The sequence below is a fragment of the Poromitra crassiceps genome (genome assembly GCF_964638095.1).
Source record: "Poromitra crassiceps genome assembly, chromosome: 6".
NCBI lineage: Eukaryota > Metazoa > Chordata > Actinopteri > Beryciformes > Melamphaidae > Poromitra > Poromitra crassiceps.
This window is the reverse complement of record NC_139627.1, coordinates 35,020,454-35,040,462: the sequence shown is the minus strand read 5'-3', so window position 1 is coordinate 35,040,462 and position 20,009 is coordinate 35,020,454.

The window sequence follows — 20,009 nt, the reverse complement described above, 5'->3', positions numbered from 1 at the left end:
GGTTAGGTTTTGGGTTAGGGTCTGGGGGAGGTTAGGTTTAGGCATGGGGGTAGGAGAGGTTAGGTTTTGGGTTAGGGTCTGGGGGAGGTTAGGTTTAGGCATGGGGGGAGGTTAGGTTTGGCGTGGGGGCTGGGAGAGGGGAGGTCGAACCAGCGGGAGGTCGGAACAGCGACATGGAACCGCCACAACAACCCAGAACGTCTTTGCACAGAATTATCAAACGAGAAGACAAACAGAACGCGAGCAGCCTACCTGCTACAGCTTGGGGCGATGACACCTAGACAGCCCGGCTAGAATGCACAGCTCGGTAGTGTGGAGGCCAGATTCAGGCAGCCTCCGCTCATAAGACGCTTAGAAAGAAAAGTCTCACACACACACATTAACACGTGAAAACGAAGGGATCAATCGATAACTGGAGAACAGGAGCGATACGTGGCTGGCTCAAATCAACACTGGGAGAGAGCCTCGCGCACCTGAAACGCCACGTCATATACTCTCATAAGCCACTCCCACTTCCCGTTTGACTCACTGGGCAAAGACGTAAATTACAATATCATATTGTAATATGATTGTCCCTGACAATCACATGTCAATCCCACATCACCCTGTGACAATCATGTTTGGTTTGAGGCATGAAGTCACTGAGGTTTAGCCTAGTAAACCATCCGATCATGTAAACTCACATTTGTTTCGTTGTGCGGGACCATCGGGCCTGTTCATGGATCCAGATGGTTTTAACCAGGCTGAGGTTAAGGTTAGAGCAAGCTTCTGGTCAAGGCTGTTAATTAAGGGTTGGTTGATGCTTATTAAGCATTAACTAACTGCTCCATTATTGTAAAGTGTTACCTACTAATGGTGTGACGTTTGAGAGCGAGAGAGTGAGAGAGAGAGAGAGAGAGAGAGAGAGAGAGAGAGAGAGAGATGCTGTTGACTAATTCTGTCAAAGCAATCCGCAGCCTTGTCAGACTTATACCCAGAGTGGACTGGTCACTGTGATGTGGAGCTCTTTCTGATCAAAAATCATATTTCTCGTATTTTTCCTCATCACTCAAAGAGTCATGGTTGCTGATTGTCCAATTGTGAAGGCTGTTCTACGCAGGCGACAAGTGAACAAAAGCCTTAAATGATTACCAGGCTCTGCCCAGCTCCTTAAGGCCTGCTAATGGCTGTGAGAAGACAGCCTGAGAGCAACCATGAAATATGTGCAAGGACCCATGACCACTGGGATAATAGCACCAATCCTCCAGCCCCTACCCAGACCAAGGGTTCTTTCTATCCACTGCCCCCACCCCACCCCAACCTGGAGTGGCTCACGCCTGGGACAGATGGCAAGCTGAGGTCCCTGACTCTCCTGGCTGGGTGGCAGAGCGGAGGGAAGGACAATGCCTCGTGTGTGATATACACAGGGACAAAAAAACTGTCATCCCACCAGTGTAATTGCTGTGTTCTGATGATTAGACTCCTGTGGATCAGGAAAACAGTTGGGCATAGTGCATACATCATGCACACATGCTGGGATATAAAGGTGTGCAATTTTTCATAGCGTGATGAATTTTATTTGCCTAAACTAAAAAATATATATATATCATTTTTTTGACATTGCAAGTTCCCTACCCCCCCCCCCCCCCCTTCAGATTTCCCCCCACTTTCCTCCCCAATGATACTGCCATTGCCCCTGCCAAGCTGTCCCGGTCATTGCTCCACCCCGTCTGCCGATCCGGGGAGGGTTTAAACTAGCACAATGCTTCCTCCCATACACGTGTTCATAGCCATAAGTAAAGTAGCTGCAGTAGGTGAATTGTCTCATCAGACCGCTTGTTTCCTAGCAGAGTGTTGGAGGGGTGGAACCACATCCAGGGCAGGAGAGAGGAGTAGATGGGGCCAGCTCTAATTAAAGCCAAAGGAAGAGTGTTGTCTGCTGTGAACTCCCAACCAGGGGCCACAGCCAATCAATGGACAGCCAGCACTGTCATCATCAGCAGCAGCAGCAGCATCATCATCATCAGCTCCCCATCACAGCAATTGGAGGGGAACAAAAAGAAATGAGAAAGACTCGACCAGGAAGCTCCCACTACCTGCGCAGAGAGAGAGAGAGAGAGAGAGAGAGAGGGAAAGAGAGAGAGAGAGAGATTCTGACTGTGAAGGCATGGATCTAGCTATTGGGAAACGCTTGATATTCACAGTTTCTTTTTTCCAGGGCAGGCAATTTTGTCTTAATCACCAAGGACATCTATTTTGATGAACAAAGGTGCAATAGTATGAACATTTGATGTGAGCAGAATGATCTGATGATCTTAGTGTTATAGATTTTTTGTGTGTGTGGCTTTTCCATGAGATTCATACATACAGCGAGTGCCAATAGTAAATGTTCCTGGCAACATGAAGAGTATTCCCCAAGAGCAGATTTGGACTATTGAACCCTGTAGGCTGTATCAGTGCTCTCCTGTCTATGTGAACTGCGCCTCTTGGCCAGTAAGCCAGGGAGCGCTGGATCAGATTCTTACGCAAACACACGCACATAAACGGCATGTTCTCATGGCTTTAGCATTCCCGATGTTTTTCAAGACGAATGTGAATGCGTCTATTTTTGTCTTATAACCCGCTCTCTCAGATAACTCCTTTTGAATAAATGAATTCTGACAAGGGGAATCTGCATACAAAAACACAGCGGGTCGGGAGGCAGCCTCTGGTGCACCGGCGAGGGCCTCTGAAGCTCTCTGAATCTCTCCATTCACTGCCTTGCTCCTCGCGGGCCTGTGGCTCTTTTAAATGGCCGCCTCTGTTCACACTGGAGGTGCAGTGAGGCATATTACGGTCACACATTCAAACCTCCGTGTGTCTGGCTGCCACCTGCACCGTGCGGGCTGCACGTCCTTTCACCTATACCTCATTAAACACAGCGGTCTTGGGAGCTCTGGGATTTCGTTGGAGTTGGGAAAACGAAGAGCAGATGCACAGGAATGATGGCTGTAGGGTTTAGTGAAGAAAAACAAAAAGCATGAAACATAATCAGAAATTTGTATTTGATCCTTTCAGAGAAATCAGGAGGAATCACACTGACCCCATAGCAATGCTAGTGCTCCACGTATACGTACAATATCAACATTTCTGAACCAGGTTTCATATCACATTTCTAGACGCATGAATATGAACGTTGTACACGTCATAGTCTGAGATTGAAGTAGCACAGTGGCAAGTAAGGGTGTTGTGGCCGGAATGGATGGAGGGCCGTCCCAGTCATGGTCACGTACAGCATCTAACACCATGAGTCACAGTTAAGGTTTTTGTTATTGAAGGCTAACCCAAACCATAATCCTACCCTCATGACAAGTTGTTTTACTTGCCTAAACATTAAGTTGTTAAAGTATTTTATTTGCATTTAACGGTGGGCAGCGAGGTTTTCAAATTAACTGCCGTTTTGTTTCAAATTTTCGTTGATATTCTACATAGCCCTGGTTTGCAATTCGTTGATATTCTACATAGTCCGTGTTTGCAATTTGTTGATATTCTACATAGCCCTGGTTTGCAGACACGTTTGATTCTGGAGACTGCGTTGTGCTCCTGTAAGGTGACTGACACTGGGCAAAGATCTTCTGAAGAATCAGAATCATATCCTTTGTTTTGTTTCCAAAAACAATAGAGTCAAAGAACGTGCTCTGATTGGCACTCTACTCCTCTTCCCATGTGGTGCTGGTGGGCACATCGAGCAGACTTTCAAAGCAGTGCCATCTCCATATGCTCGCTCCGATAATCTTTTATCCGCCGTCCTCGACTCTGGTTCGCTCCCGTTCTCGCCCGTGGCAACAATTCTATCCCTGCATCAATTAGCACAGTGATTAATACAACAAGCAAACAGTTTAGAAGGTAATGGCGCACAATTAACATCTCTCTCCAACATAAAGGGTATGCTAAACACTCACACCACCGCTGTCTCTGGCTGGGATGGAGAGAAGTGTTTGTCGCTAATTCATATGCTCAGGGAAGCAAGTGGCAGGGGCCTGGCTTTGTGCGATGCCATCACAGCATTAATCTAATTATAGAGAATAGACAATGAAAGAGTCTCGCAAAAACACGCATGCGTGCCCGTAACACAACAATGTCCCCCTGAAAAAGATCAGGGTGAATGAAAATGCCTTTGCTTTTCAGTGCATTGCCACCATGGCAGTGCCAAGCCACTCTTCAAATGCCAACGTCGCTGGTGAAAAGGCACCATTCACTTGCTTTGTATCCAAACTTGTTCCTGACTTACTTTCACCCCCCCCCCCCCTCCTCCTCCTCCTCCTCCTCCCCCGTTTTCTCTTTCTCTTTACCGTTTTCTAATTACAAACCCACTTGGCACCAGCAGGGTGTGCATGGGTAAATAGAGCTGTAGGGGCCTGTCATGTGTGTACTAGTGGAGAGGGGTCCTCGCAGCGCTGGGGGATGAGATGATTTGTTGTGATTGACAGCTACCTTGAGACTGGCCTGATGGAGTTGTCAAAGCTGTATGCTAACAGCCTGTTTCCTTACCACTGCAGATGTACTCTGCTCCGCTGTACTGCACAAACACACACGGGTGCACGCATGCACAAACACACGCACACCTGCGTACACACACACACACACACACACACACACACACACACACACACACACACACACACACACACACACACACACACACACACAACATTTGCTAACAATTGGTACATCCTTGGGAACTCAAATATTTATTAGGACAATAGTTCTTGCATGCAAGATGAGAAGAGAATGTCAGATTTCAAACTGAATTTGGCTTCCAGGGTGATTCCTAATACAAACAAGCATTTTGTGCAGACAGCCTCGCACTGCCACCTCTTCCATATCACACTCTTTGTTTTTCCTTCAAAGCCCAGAGAGCTGTGTTGGAGGGTGCCGGCTTGGCGTGTGAACACAATGGCAATCCTACATCTGGGAACTCAGTGGGAAAACTATCCCATTTCTCACTTGTGCTGTTAGAAGAGGGTCTGCTTTTTCTTTTTTTTTACAAGGCAGGTAGTGTTACTACGAAATGAAGTCGTGCAAAAATCCCTGTGAAAATCCGCTTATGAGCGTGAGCTCCGATTTGGCCTGATATTATTCATCACATGGGTCCTCTGAGAGTCAGCAGGGTCACTTTGTTTCTGCTGGGCTGAATTCCTTCCCACCCTCCATATGTGAAGCAGGACAATTACACAATTACATCATAAAGGAGAATTACTATCGAAAACCCCTCAGTCCTATTCAGCTTTTCTATCAAATGATATCGAAGAATGAACACTTGGTGAGTATGTGTGTTATCATTTGTAAACAGGTTTACGGTAAATGAAGATGTGTCGTTTAGCAAGCCATGGACTCTGCTGTGTTTTGCCATGGTGTGCAGGCATTGTGTTACAGCGTGTGAGTTGTTTGAATTCTGGCTTTAAGAAACGCCAGCAAAAGGAAAGGTGTGGCGGCTTAGAGGCTCTTGTTCTGTGTTAGGGGCTCGGCGTTAGCGGGGTATAGAATGACCACCCTCACTCCACACTTGGTCACCGGATTTCTCCTCCGGCCCCCAGTCTTTCCCCTTTTCTCTCTGTCGCTCCCCAGCGCCTCGTTCTCCTCGCCGTTTTCATCTCGGGAACAAAAGCTAAGTGTTTAGCTGTGAGCCAGATCAAGGGCCTGCTTCTTCCTCCCAGGAAAAGGTGGAATAACAAACATGGCGGACGCTGAAATCGACCGTACCTCCTGTCGCCTTCAGACTCCCACATCTGTGCCGCGCCTCTCTCTGTCTCCCACACAGCTGCTGCCGAGGCTGGGGAGGCTTCAGCCCAGTGCCTCCCGGCTCCCAGCGCCTGGCGGTCCCCCGGGAGGCAGCTGACTGGCACCCAGGCTGCCAAGCAGATGATGGATCCTACCAGGAGAACCACACGTGACAGGGGGAGGTGATACCGCAGGACGGGCCACCACTGAACCTGAGGACGAGGGGCAGATGCGGTCAGCTGCATCAGCTGTGTGTGCGTGTGTGTGTCTCTGCGCATGTGCATGTGTGTGCATGCATTGTGTGTGTGTGTGTGTGTGTGTGTGTGTGTGTGTGTGCGCGTGCATGCGTGCATATTTGTGTGTGTGTGTGTGTGTGTGTGTGCAGATGTGTTGCATTTGTGTAAATGTGTACGTCCGGATGCCCGTGTGTTTGGGTGGTTATTTTGGTGCATGCAATCGAGGTATTTTCTTTTCTTTTGTTTTTTCACTCCAGTCAGGTTCCCCATCTGGACCTGAAGTCTTTCATTAGCAGTAGGATGTTACTTCTTACTTTGAAAGCTGACAAAATATCAGCAGTGTCTGATTGTTAATATTGTGTCAAATTTGTCACATCTGCTATCGGACTTTCCAAAATCTGAGACAGACGCCAGACAACACATGTTGGGGTTTGGCTATCTGCAGCTGATCAAATGAAATCAAGCTCATTAGAGAGGAGTTAATGAAGAGGATTTAAAATGTCTAGAAGAGCGCAGTGGCAGTAATTTTCAACCCCGGTATCTGAGGTTGACACTCGACCTCTAGTCCCCCGTTGCCTAACTGGCAACCACGTACGAGACCTCAATATCTCCCACATGTAATTCACAAATTTAAATCAATTAAAACCAATATTCGGGCGTCCGGGTAGTGTAGCAGTAGATTCCCTGCCTACCAACATGAGGGTTGCAGGTTTGCGCCCCTCGTGGTACCTCCGGCTTGGTCGGGCATCCATACAGGCACGATTGACTGTGTCCTGCAGGTGGGAAGCCGGATTGAGGGTATGTGTCCTGGTCGCTGCACTAGCGCCTCCTCTGGTCGGTCGGGGCGCTTGTTCGGGGTGGAAGGGAACTGGTGGGAATAGCGTGATCCTCCCATGTGCTACGTCCTGCTGTCCCTGCTGTCAGGTGAAAAGAAGTGGCTGGCAACTGCGCATGTGTCGGAGGAAGCATGGTGCTAGTCTACGGCTCACCCCAGATCGGCAGAGGGTGGAGCAGTGACCGGGGCAGCAGGGGGAAATTGGCCAAGTACAATTGGAGAGAAAATAGAGGAAAAATTATGAAAAAATAAATAAATTAAAAACAATATTCTAAACCTTTATCGGACTTAACATGTCGTTTAGTCATTTCTGGTATGACCAGCTTGATCTTGTGATAGCAGCTGAGTGAAAGCTACATTTTGACCCTGCGGCATGGTGCCATGCCACGCCTCAACCAGAGACTGTGATATTAAGTGACTGGCGGAATTGTTCTGCTCGCAGCTCTTACAATTTAGCCATCCAACTGGCTCCTTCCTCCTGCTCGCACCACATCGCCCTCTCATGGGCCCACTTGGCATGGACCCACAACCCACAGCCCGCGACACACAGATAATGCAATTTTACTGATGTGGCATTTCTATCAGTCGAATGCCCATTGATAAAGTTTACAGACTTTAATTTCAGTATCGATATTATTAACATGATTTTCTTAATTAATAACATACACATACTCACCTACATACTGTACATTCAATACACACATTTATGCTCACACACACACACACACACACACACACACACACACACACACACAAATGTGAGTTACATAAACATTAACATGCATTAATAATAAATTAGACTTGCGGATGACTTACACATAAGGAATCTGAAACTGCTGATGTGTCTAATGCAGTGAATAGATTCCAATATTTATGCGTAACCATTGCAGAGATATGTTTGATGGAGGGAAAAAAATGTAATTAATTATTTATCAATGATCATTGCAGATTACGGTATGTTTAAAAAGGGGGGGGATGAAAAAACTATCAAATCAACAGAATTGAAAATACTGTGTCGTTGTAAGTACAGTATGAATACGACAAGTGTTTACTTAGAAGCCAGCTTATGGTTTCTTCATCATCATCTTTCTAAGGGATTATTATTGCATGCACTCAAATGCCCCCGTTGCCTCATGTAGCCTTGCTGATTATATACACACACACACACACACACACACACACACACACACACACACACACAGAGAGCAAACAGAGAGAGAGGGAGATAGAGAGATGCTCACTACTATTCATCATATATTAAATTGTTTACCATGGCAAATTGAGTGGTCTTGAGTGGCACACCTCTTGTCATACAGTATCAGTAGGGACCTAGTCTCGCTTGCCAGAAGAGGGTCTGGCAAGCAAGACTAGTAGGGACCTGCTACTGTAACTAGACTCATTTACCAGTTGCTCTTGTCTCCCTCGTCTCCACACACTCCTGTTTTACAGACACACCCAAGCCCGCTCTGCCGTCAGGACTGACACCAAGAGCTGCCCTGTAGGGTGTAACACTGGAACCCCGGGGTGCTCTCTGTCCCTGTGCTGATGCAACCTACATCACAGAGCGAGGAAGAGGAGAGGAAGAGTGAGAAAAGAAGTGGGGGTCAGAGCTAAGAAAACTGAGAGACGTGTAGTGTGTTATATCCTGCAGCTATATCAGCCCGTCCGTCCATCACCAAACCCTCTCCCTTCACCTATTGAATATTCCATCCACCCACCAGGACACACACATGCAAATATACACACACTGTAAGTCCACACATACATGTGCAGACTTGCAAATGCGAACACGCACACACGCACGCACTCAAACCCATAGGGATTGGTGTGTTGAGCTTTTATCTTGCCTAACCACCAGTAGTCAAGTGGGGCACCTTGTGAATAATTGACTATATTTACCTGCTCCTCTCAAGACTTATGTTTGTATTGTGGCATAAATAAATAAATAAATAAATAAATAAGGTGAACATGTGAATGCATAAATAACTGAGGGAGTGGGCAGGCCGGTGTCTCAGCCAGAGGTATGTTGCCATCTTCTGGTTTTGGAGCCAAACTTCAGGGAGTGGTGCAGCTTTGCCCTCACACCTCAGTGCCTCACCTCTCTCATTATGTGTGACTTCATACAGCTGAATGAGCACAGGAACAGACTTCACCCACAAACAACTCTGCACCCACATTGCACCTCAACTAAATCTGATGGGCCATTTAAAAGACTTTATTTCACATGCAAGATACACAAGATATTTAAAAAAAATAGTCATGGGCCGCCACTTTTTTTTGGCTCCGAGTTCAGACAAAAAAAGTTAAACGCACTTGAAAATCAATTACTTTTGAATTTGTATCAAGAAAGCTTTTATTTTATTTTTTATTTTTTTGCAATGCTCAAAAGGATATTCATTGTGAAGAAGTAGCACACCTTTTTGGTGATTGTTTCAAGACTACTTTCAGTGCCAAAATGTAGATCTTTTCTTGTTCATCTCATTTGCATGTATGATTATCCACATATGCCCTCCTGTTCCTCCACTGCTCTGAATATGATCTGTGCTATGGCAGGGTGTTAATTGGCTTGGCCCTGCAGTGTATATGTGAATGTATGTGTGTGTGTGTGTGTGTGTGTGTGTGTGTGCACGCTGCGTGCCTGCGTCTCTGTTAGTGTATGTATATGTCAGCATGCTGACAGCGTGAGCGCTCTCCGCGGCCCGACATGTGGCTCTGCTCCAGTCACAGTGGCTCTTTCCTCTGTTCCTAACATGCGCTCTGTGCCTCCTCATCCCTGTCTGTCTGTCTGCCTGCCTGTTTGTCTGTCTGTCTGTCTGTCTGTCTGTCTGTCTGTCTGCTTGTCTGTCTGTCTGTCTGTCTGTCTGCCTGCCTATCTGTCTGTCTGTCTGCCTATCTGTCTGTCTGTGCCTATCTGTCTGTCTGTCTGTCTGTCTGTCTGTCTGTCTGTCTGGCTGCCTATCTGTCTGTCTGTCTGTCTGTCTGTCTGCCTATCTGTCTGTCTGCCTGTCTGTCTGTCTGTCTGTCTGCCTGTCTGTCTGCCTATCTGTCTGTCTATCTGCCTATCTGTCTGTCTATCTATCTGTCTGTCTGTCTGTCTGTCTGTCTGTCTGTCTGTCTGTCTGCTTGTCTGTCTGTCTGTCTGTCTGCCTATCGTCTGTCTGTCTGTCTGCCTGCCTCTGTTTGTCTGTCTGTCTGGACCTGCATGAATAGTAGGTATGCACGATATATTGGCAACCATATGGGCATCAGCCGAGGTTAGTCATTTTTCAATATATATCTGTATCAGTTTGATGAGCAAAATATAACAGCAATGTTAATATCGGTTATCGTATCGACCAAAGTTTTCATATTGAGAGGTCAATCCGGTAAATCTATGACTTATGGGCTCTTCCAAATGTTTTGTAAATAAAGACAGACATTACTTTTTCAAGTTCATAGGGTTTGTGTTTTTCAGTAGGCCTATGTACAAAATGTGATGATCATACTAACTTATTTTTATACAGATCATGTTGACATTGGTGAATATCGGTTATGGGCCATAACAACAACGTTAATATCGGTTATCGGTATGGGCCAAGATGTCTGTATGGGTGCATCCCTAGCCCGGCTTCATGAAGGAGACTGCTCCGTACGCTGGCTGAGGAAACTTGGTGCTGTGGACCCAGCTGGCAGATGGGCTGAGGAAACTTGGTGCTGTGGTGGACCCAGCTGGCAGAGACTGATAGAATGATAGACACAGTCTTTCTTTCTGAGTCTGTTTGCTCATCATACTCTTTGAATACTCTGTCTAGCAGAGTCCACACCTACATGTACAGCGTGATCCAAAACGTCTCCACACCTACATGTACAGCGTGATCCAAAACGTCTCCACACCTACATGTACAGCGTGGTTTTAGCTGAGATCAATCTTTTTAGTGTGGCTGACAATATCCCTTCAGGCAAGGAGCATATTGATCTGTGTGTGCGATGCAGTGGAAAATCCTCCTGCACAATAAAGTACCGTTATTAGACTGTTCTGTTAGCCCGGCCCTGTGGCATCTGTATTCAATATGTCGTTTAGTAGTAGTGCGTGACTGGCCATATTTGACGTTTGGGATGTTTGACTTCCTTCTTTTATGGAATCCGCCAACGTCACATTAGTATTTGGCATTATGTTGCTGTGTGGTGTCCGGCACAAAGCGTCTGTGAGTGTGTGTGTGTGCCTTTGTGTTTACTTCAGTCAAAATTTGGGACACATGCAATTGGGGACAAAAGCCGTGTCCCCAGTTGGTAAAAAGCTGATTTTTAGGGTCATTGGTTAAGGTCAGGGTTAGGTTAAGTTTAAGGGTATGGTTAGATTTAGGCAAGTAGTGGTTATGGTGAGGGTTAGGGTAAGTCTCCAGGAAATGCATGTAAGTCTATGTAAATACCCTGAAAGTAAGACTCTGTGCGCATGTGTGTGTGCGCCATGGGTGAAGTGTCTGTGTGAGTGTGTACTCTATGTGGTGTGTGATGATCAACGATGAGGTGCTATTTTGTTGTTCCTCTGTCCGTCGTGTGTGTGTGTGTGTGTGTGTCTTTTCGTGGGGGCGGCGTGGTGTGCTGAATAAGCGGGATGCCACGCTGAGTGGGCACATGCCCCAGAAAGTGCCAGAGGACAATCAACACCCCCCCCACACACACACACACACACACCCAAACCCCCTTGTTCTCTCTCTCTTCTTGTTTCTGTTTGTATCTTTTGGTCGTTCCCTCCCATGCTCCTCTTTGCCTGCGGCAGGACAGCTGTGTTCATCAGGCCATGAGAGCCGTGACATGGGTCACACACTAAGAACCCGCTAAGAACATGGCAGCAGCGCTGCCACACAACCCTGCTCTTCTCTCTATTTTCCAGCTCCCCCAAGACCCTCATACAAATGGTGAACAATCCATTTTTCTCAGTGATTTAAAAATAAATAAATAAATAAATAAATAAATAAATAAATAAATAAATAAATAAATAAGTAAGTAAGTATTGATATTGATGTCATATAGCCTATTATTAAAAACATTTTAGCTGTGTAATTGTGACTGTATGAAGACTTGTATGTCACAATTTGTCCTGATCAATTTCAGGAATGACATATTGTGATTGACACTGTGCATAACCTATTTATTACAAAAGGGAAGGTAATTTTTCCTGCGGTTAATCACCAATTTCATGTTAAAAATGTAAAATAAATAAACACATAAATAAATAAACAAATAATCACTAAAAATAAATAAACAAATACATAAAGTCACTACAACTTTATGAGATAAGTCAACAGAAAGGTAGAAAGGTATATTTGACTATTAAGATTTTCTTCTCTTTTATTGGCTTTCAGTCCATTAAATCCTTTCAGGTGCTGAAGGGAATAGAAGTACCAATGTTTTGTATAGTTATTAGTAATAGTTATATAGTTATTTTTGTATAGTTATGTATGCAGACCATAGTGGCCAACAGTGTTGGGTGTTGAAAGAGATCCCTTATGATTTCATGGCTGGTTGGGCAGAGGGGAATGTGTGCCCTTTAAAAGGCGTTGTCAGCTTCACTTAGAATTACCTGAATCTTTTCTTTTTTGTGGTTACTTAGACATACAGCCTGCTTAAAGAAGTGATTACAGAATAATAGCCTGTCACAGAAATATGTTTATTTTTCCGCAAATAAAAAGATAAATTGTTCAATTATGTCACATCCGACTGTTGTTTCAAGATATGTTGAGATAAAAGCTTTTTTTTTTTTTTTTTACGACTTATTGATACAAATCTAATTAACATCATTGAACTTCAAAGTCCCTAGACAAGCTCTTGGCAGAGGAAAACAGAGTATTTTATTATGACAATTTAATAAACATATCAATGAGGATCCAGGCTGTATGACAAATTGTATAAAAGACAAAAAAGGGCATAACTGACTTCAAGAGTTTCTTATCAATATGTTACCATATAAATGATTTAACAATACAGCTGTTGTCACGTAATATTTAGAATGCAATTGTGAAAAGTTCAAAGTGTTTTACAAACCTCATTGAATTGAAAATTGTGATTAGAGACAGCACATAAAGCTATTATAGGAGAGGAATCTTTCACTATATGGCATTAAACTAAAAAGTGATTGATGTGTGACTAAAAATAAATTAGCTGAATTAATAGTGTAGCTCTATACCACAATATCCTGTTTAACTCTATTGCTCACTGGGTGCAGGGAAGCAAACTTTGATGATGTAGGTTGTAACAGATTACTGATTGATCCTGTAATCAGTGATTAATCCAGTGGATTACTCGCAGTCACAAACACAATATTTCAGATACTTACTTTGCCTCCTGAATTTGTAGAGGATGGAATTAAAAATACTGTAATTTGTATAGCATTTCAATTATAATCATCCACATGAACCATGATTATACATTACTTTGTGGTTTAATTCAAACATAACATCGTATTTGTCTCCATGATTTCACAATCACAAAAGTTTTAATTTTCCTTCCTTTACGTTGTTTTTTTAATAGTGCATCTGGATTTGGTTTGTTGGTTCTTTTTCCAGTAACCCATTACAGTTCCATTTATTTTGTTGTATTCAGATTACAATCCTGATGCAGGTAATCCATCCCCCTGCCCCACCCCCAACCACGTGGAACTGTATTTATCTAAAAAATATTGTCACACATTGCCACAGCTGCTTCAATTCACTTAGTGTCGGGGTTTAAGGAGCAACTAAAAGCTTTGCTGCAACAGCTCTGTGTCTTTGAAGTCATGGAACTGGATATCCCCTCAGATCTGGAACACAGTCCCAGAATAAACACTGTGGTCTGGAGGTTAACTTGCAGAGCACCATATAGCCTGAATACTGAAATCCATACGGCTCTCTCTCTCTCTAACTTTGCTCTCTCTCTCTCTCTCTCTCTAAGTTTGTGCAGCGTGGGTTCTCCCCGTCTATCTCTCTTTCCCCTCTCCTCTCTCTCTGGTCCTTTGAATAGCGGAGGGCCATTTGAACAGAGGACATGTGCTCTCTGTGACCTGAGCTTGTCAGTGTTAATTGTATGGGTCTAATTACAAAAACACATAGAATGTTGAAAGGGGTTTAAGTTAAATCCTTCCTCTTCAGAGCAAACCTTTAGGATTTAGATGAGGCAGGGCTGTATCAGCTATCCGAGTCAGATTACAGTAGAGTACTGAGCCTGTCTGTCCGGCCGCCTTGTATTCAGCTGCATGTGTGTCTGTCTGTCTGTCTCCCTGTCTGTCTGTCTGCCTATCTGTATCTGTCTGTTTGTCTGCCTATCTGTATCTGTATGTTTGTCTGCCTATCTGTATCTGTCCTTCTGTCTGTCTGTATCTATCTGTCTGCCTATCTGTATCTGTCTTTCTGTCTGTCTGCCTATCTGTATGTATCTATCTGTCTGTCTGCCTATCTGTATCTGTCTTTCTGTCTGTCTGCCTATCTGTATGTCTTTCTGTCTGTATCTATCTGTCTGCCTATCTGTATCTGTCTTTCTGTCTGTCTGCCTATCTGTATGTATCTGTCTGTCTGTCTATCTGTATCTGTCTTTCTGTCTGTCTGCCTATCTGTATGTCTTTCTGTCTGTATCTGTCTGCCTATCTGTATGTCTTTCTGTCTGTCTGTCTGTCTGTCTGTCTATCTGTTTCTGTCTGTCTGCCTATCTGTATGTCTGTCTGTCTGTATCTGTCTGTCTGCCTATCTGTATCTGTGTCTTTCTGTCTGTCTGTCTGTCTGCCTATCTTTATGTCTTTCTGTCTGTATCTGTCTGTCTTTCTGTCTGCCTTTCTGTATGTCTTTCTGTCTGTATCTGTCTGTCTGTCTGCCTATCTGTATATCTTTCTGTCTGTCATGAGGCTTATCCCGTCTGCTTAGATCTGCTCATTTATAGCGAGGCAGCTTGATTTTAATGGTCCCCACTCTTTTCTTGTTGGTTATTTAATAGACTGTAAAAACACACCAGAAAGTTATAAAAGTGGGCTAATTAGAATAATAATAATATGCTAACAGGGTCTATCTGCTACTTTATTAATGGTGATTGTAATATTGTAATATTTTAATATGCTTCATGCATACCCTGACAAATTAATTTGATTATAGTTTTTTCTTATATCTTTTTTCTCCATGTTAATTTTATTTTATTTATTTAACCCTGACATGGTACAGTATTTCAAATCACTGTGCCCATTCACCGAAACAAATGATTGAATATTTGGATCAGAAAGGTTCCACCTTTTTGGCTCATATATCTGATTAGAAGGAGCATAGAAAATCAATTTTATCACATTTTTAAAAGCTTACATTAAAGATTTGAAAATTTGAGCTTAATGAATGAAATTGTGAAATGGAATGGAGAATGTGCCTATCCAGCAGAAATATAGAATATCTTTAAAAATAACACAATTATGTCATTCTGCAGTGCAGACACATCCAGGCTTAATTTGGTTGATTCCAGTCCATTGTGAAGCAGCCAGTTTAAAGGATTTGTCAGGTGATTGACAGTCTGTTGACAGCAGTATCGGGGCAGTATTTAGCAAGGTCTCAGGACCCCCATGGCTAAAGTGAATTTTATGGAGACACTGGTGGGTGGCTGGCATAAAGAGAAGTCAGGCCGTTTTTAAAGCTGATGCAAATGAAGGTATTTCATGTTGACATCTCACCGTCTGTGGTGTGAGAGTGGACCACTTTTTGCATGGTGGGAAAAACAAAAGTGGACGCAAAGCCAACCCTACAGCATGCATAGCGTGTGTGCGAGTGCACGTGTGTGTGTGGGGGTTACACCCACCACTGTCCCTCTGTGTGTCTGGGTGCAGAGAGGAGTACATTAACAGGCCTAATTTACAATGTATGGACTCTGCGGAGTGGAACATTTGGAGTTATGAGATTGTTAAGCGCTTGGTTAACAATGCTTGGCATGCAATTGGGGCAAATGTCTTGTGGTTATCTTGTGTCTCCCTAATTATGACTTATTACTGAGAAGATGATCAAATCAAGCGTGGTAAATAAACAAACAACTACGCAGGGTTAAAAAAAACATAAGCTATGTGAAAATTAGTTAACACTTAGTTAAATATTTAATAATGAAGTAAAAGCAATTTAAGTATGCAAATAATTTTTATTTGGGGGAAAAGTCCCATCAATTTGATTGTTTTATTTTGTTTTTTCTCCCGCATATTTTTTATGCTTCTAAGATATTAATATGCATATAGCTAAATGTTTCTTTTTTATTGATTGAATAGTTCTCTTGAAGTTTGAAATTAATTCTGTCAGTAAAAATATTCTTTTCTGTGAGCAATTGGCTGACTAATTTACTTGGATACTATCAGTTTCAGTTCTATTGCCAACAGAGTCCAAGAAAGAACATTTAGATAGTGATATTGTGATTTTATGCTTGAAGCAAAAACATGTAGGATTCCCATTTCCATAACATTTGTCATCCCCAAAATTTGTTATTTTTGTACCACTCAATTAAGACTTGGATTTAGATGAATGGATTTGGATTTCCACAGTATATAAAAGATTGAGTTTGGGCAATAATTTCAGGGGGTGATTACCGGTATATATATTTTTGTATTGTATTGCTTTTTAAGAAAACAAAAGCTATATTGCATGCCAGTGTAAGTCAAACAGCATTTAAAAATGTATAAAATCTTTTATTTTACAGTATGAAGCAGTTCAATATATTTATCTGAATGTTGAGGTGATGATGATGTTGAATGAATGATGATGTTGAGGTATTTTACCCTGAAAAGTAGGCTATCAGGTAAATTATTCCATTTTCTTGATATACAGTGACATGATAGACATTTATCACAAGTCTAAAAGTGTGTTTGTCATACAATTTACAAACATTTATTTGCACATTTTCTACATTATGCATCCCTATAATTCATCTTCTGATCTTTGAGATTCGATCCTTACATTTCTCAATGCCTATCCAATTTTCCTTTTTCTAAAAGAAACACATTTGTCAAGATTTTACATCTTCCTGCACAGAAATGGAGCCTGTTTTCCCTGCAGTCCTGAGGCCATGGTTTTGTGGGCAGCACTGCCTCTAGATGTCACAGTGAGAACTACCGCTCTCTCAGAACTGCATCCACAACATTGTATTGCTATAGTTTCCCACCATGTGTATGAAACAAATCAAATGCATAGTTTAAGAGTTTATTTTAATTTTATACTGATCCCTTTAGGATAATTTACTGAGGAAGTACCTTCTTTTTCTTGTTATATGCCCACTGTACAGTACATTTCCATTTTTCTAAATCTGTGATAGCACCTTTAAAACAACAGCTGGTCTCATTACAAAACAATTATAATTTCAAAAAGCATAAATCTGGACTCACATAACTGATTTTAAATCTGCCTCTTTCCAAATGAGAGGGTAAAAAATGAGAATGAATGAATTTCAGCTCTAAGGTTTAATTGCTTTTTCATGATCCAGCAATCCTGCAGGAAAATGCAGCGTAAAAAACCCCAATTAGAGTCTTTTCACTTTGTGCTGCAGACAGCAGGGTTCAGGCTGATTGTCTTTCTCTGCTAGTTGCTCTGCTCCAGAAGGTGATGATACTGGGTTGGACCCCCGTTACCCTCAGAGCCTTCTGTTAAATTTGGCAGAAATAACACCAGGGCTCAAGGAAGAACAAAGGCGTGCCGATTTCGCCATAGAACGTCCCAAAAAAAAATCCCTGAAGAATGGATTAATTTGGCCTAATCTAGGAGACCCATTCCATGCTTACTCTAGCAATGAGCGGTACTGGAGCAAGCAGGAAGCAGTCTCCCCCTCTTTTAATTGCCTAAAATGGCTCGGAAGTTCTTTAGCATGCTCCCTCCATACAGCAGATGCTGTGCATTAATTGGTCTATGAAGGCCTGACCTGGGCTTCTGTGTGAAGGCTTCAGAAAGCCTATTTATTATTTGCTGTAACCTGGCGTACATGATGTGTGCTCACAAGGGCCGTATTTCACGCTCTCTCGGAGTTCTTAATGTCGTGTGTGCTGGAGGGAGCGGGTGTTTGGGAGGTAATGTTTTAACAGCAGGTAAGTCCTAAACACCATTCATCAGAGGCCTGCTCTCTCCTCTGCTGTTCTCTCCTCTGCTGCTCTCTCCCCTCATCCGGCCACAGCCGTGACTGATGGGCCTGTCTTTTGTATGAATGTTGAGTGCAGTGGAAAGCCATATGCCACTGGCACAAACTCCTGCCCACCACCTCCTACTGACTAGCAGTGGTGGAGGGAGAGAGCAGCAGAGGAGGCACCATGAGAGAGACGAGGCTCTCCAAGCAAATGTTAGAAAAGCGAAAGAGGACAAGACAGAGAGGCATGCAAAGAGGGGGGAAATAAAACTAAAACTCAAATGCTTCCCCTAAATTCACCACAGTGACAGTGAAATCCTGCAGTACCAAATGTAATCAGTAAAACAGACGAAGAGAGACAATTCAGTCTCTCGCCTCACACTATACACATTTTAATAGTGGTACAGATATTGTATTTTTAATAAGAGAGTAGGAAGAGTGGCGAAAGGGGAGGTGCAGTTCTGGGCTGGTCCATCTGTCCCAAGCAGCCTCTCTCCCAGTGCTGCTGCCGCCCCCTCGTGAGAGAAGCACAGCTGTTACTGGAGAGCCCTGTCCAGAGAGGGGATGGCACTCCTCCCCTCCAGCCCTCCACCTCTCTGCCCAAACACCCCTGCAAGAGGATGAAACCAACCAGCCACTGTGCAGTCAGCCTGCGCGTCTGCAATTTCAACCCTCTTTAGATCATTTTTCATGCTCACCACAAATGAATAATGCAGACATTAACTGGTGCCAGTTAATAAATTTCCGCCTCACTGCACTATATTTTTTTCAATAAGGGTCTAGCTGCTTCGTTTTGTTTTGCAAAACAGCCTCAGAGAGAGGGCTCCTGCTGCAAACCATCTCAGCTCTCCCTTTTCATCCATGGCCAGAGCATTTTCTGTATGCAAAGGAAAAAACATATAAAATGCTCAGAAATGTGCTAAAAATGATCAGTGTCACATGCAAGCGTCAGTAACCATATTTGCCATTTCATGATATATCCATGATCATTCACGGTGCTTACTTTGTGCTTCTCTCAGCTGAAGATAAGACAGCACAATATTTTTCACAAGAGTGCATCCTCAACATTCAGCCCCCAGGGCATCGCTACACACAAACGGAATCAATCTTGGGGAACTTCCAGGCTTTGTAACTGAGCCAAATTGGCAGACTATGTCCATTATAGCACTTCAGCAAAGCCCTGGCTAGCATCTGGTCACACTGGACATTTTATAGCCCATCTCTAACTATTAATCATTGGCTGCGACATGATCGGGGGGACTCTGGAGAGGGTGGCTGCTGGATGCTCTGTTTCAGAGAACACCGCTGAAAATGCCAGGGCATGTAGACACAACAGTCCAAATACCCAGTGACAGTGGCCCTCCTTAAAATGACAGAGCTCATCCAAGCCAGACGGACAGAGCGACGTCCGGGAGGCACTGTGACAAGGCGAGGGGACCCTTCTGAAAATGCCACCGTGCCCTACTGTCCCGCAGTGTCGCGCTGCACTGCTAGTATCTGATGTGGGGTCGTGTCATGTAATATGATCTAGATGGAGCGGACAGGGAGGGTCCCTCTCTGGGATGCGGACGGGGTGTCAGACAAGCTGGTCCTCTAATAAGGACTGTCAGGCTAATGATCACTCAGTCAGCCTAACCTCTGACTCCCGATGTTATAGGAAATAGAGGGAGGGGCAGGCCATGAGGTGGGGGGGGGGGGGGGGGGGGGGGGACGGCGGGTTCAAACACACCACATTTACATCAATTAGACAGGCAAGATGGAGGTGCCCATCAGAGCCCATTAGGATTGTTGTGGTGGGGGTGAGGGGCTGAGGGGCTGAGGAGGGTCTTACTGAGGCCCAGCGGACATATCGTAGGACTATCCTTGATCACATCCTGTCACATTGATGAGAACTCTCTCAAAGCATCTCTTACAGATGAACTGTGTCTGTGTCTGTTTAGAGAGGGGGGGGGGGGGGTGAATGTGCAGGCTTCAAATTACCACACAAACATAGGCCCGCTGGAAACTCTTTGGCAAATATGAAGAAATACAATAAAGCTCTTCATGCATTGCTTTACGATGAGTACAGACTACAGCTGCTGACACAACATGACGTTTGCCTCCGCGAAATGTCTCGGTTTTCACAACCG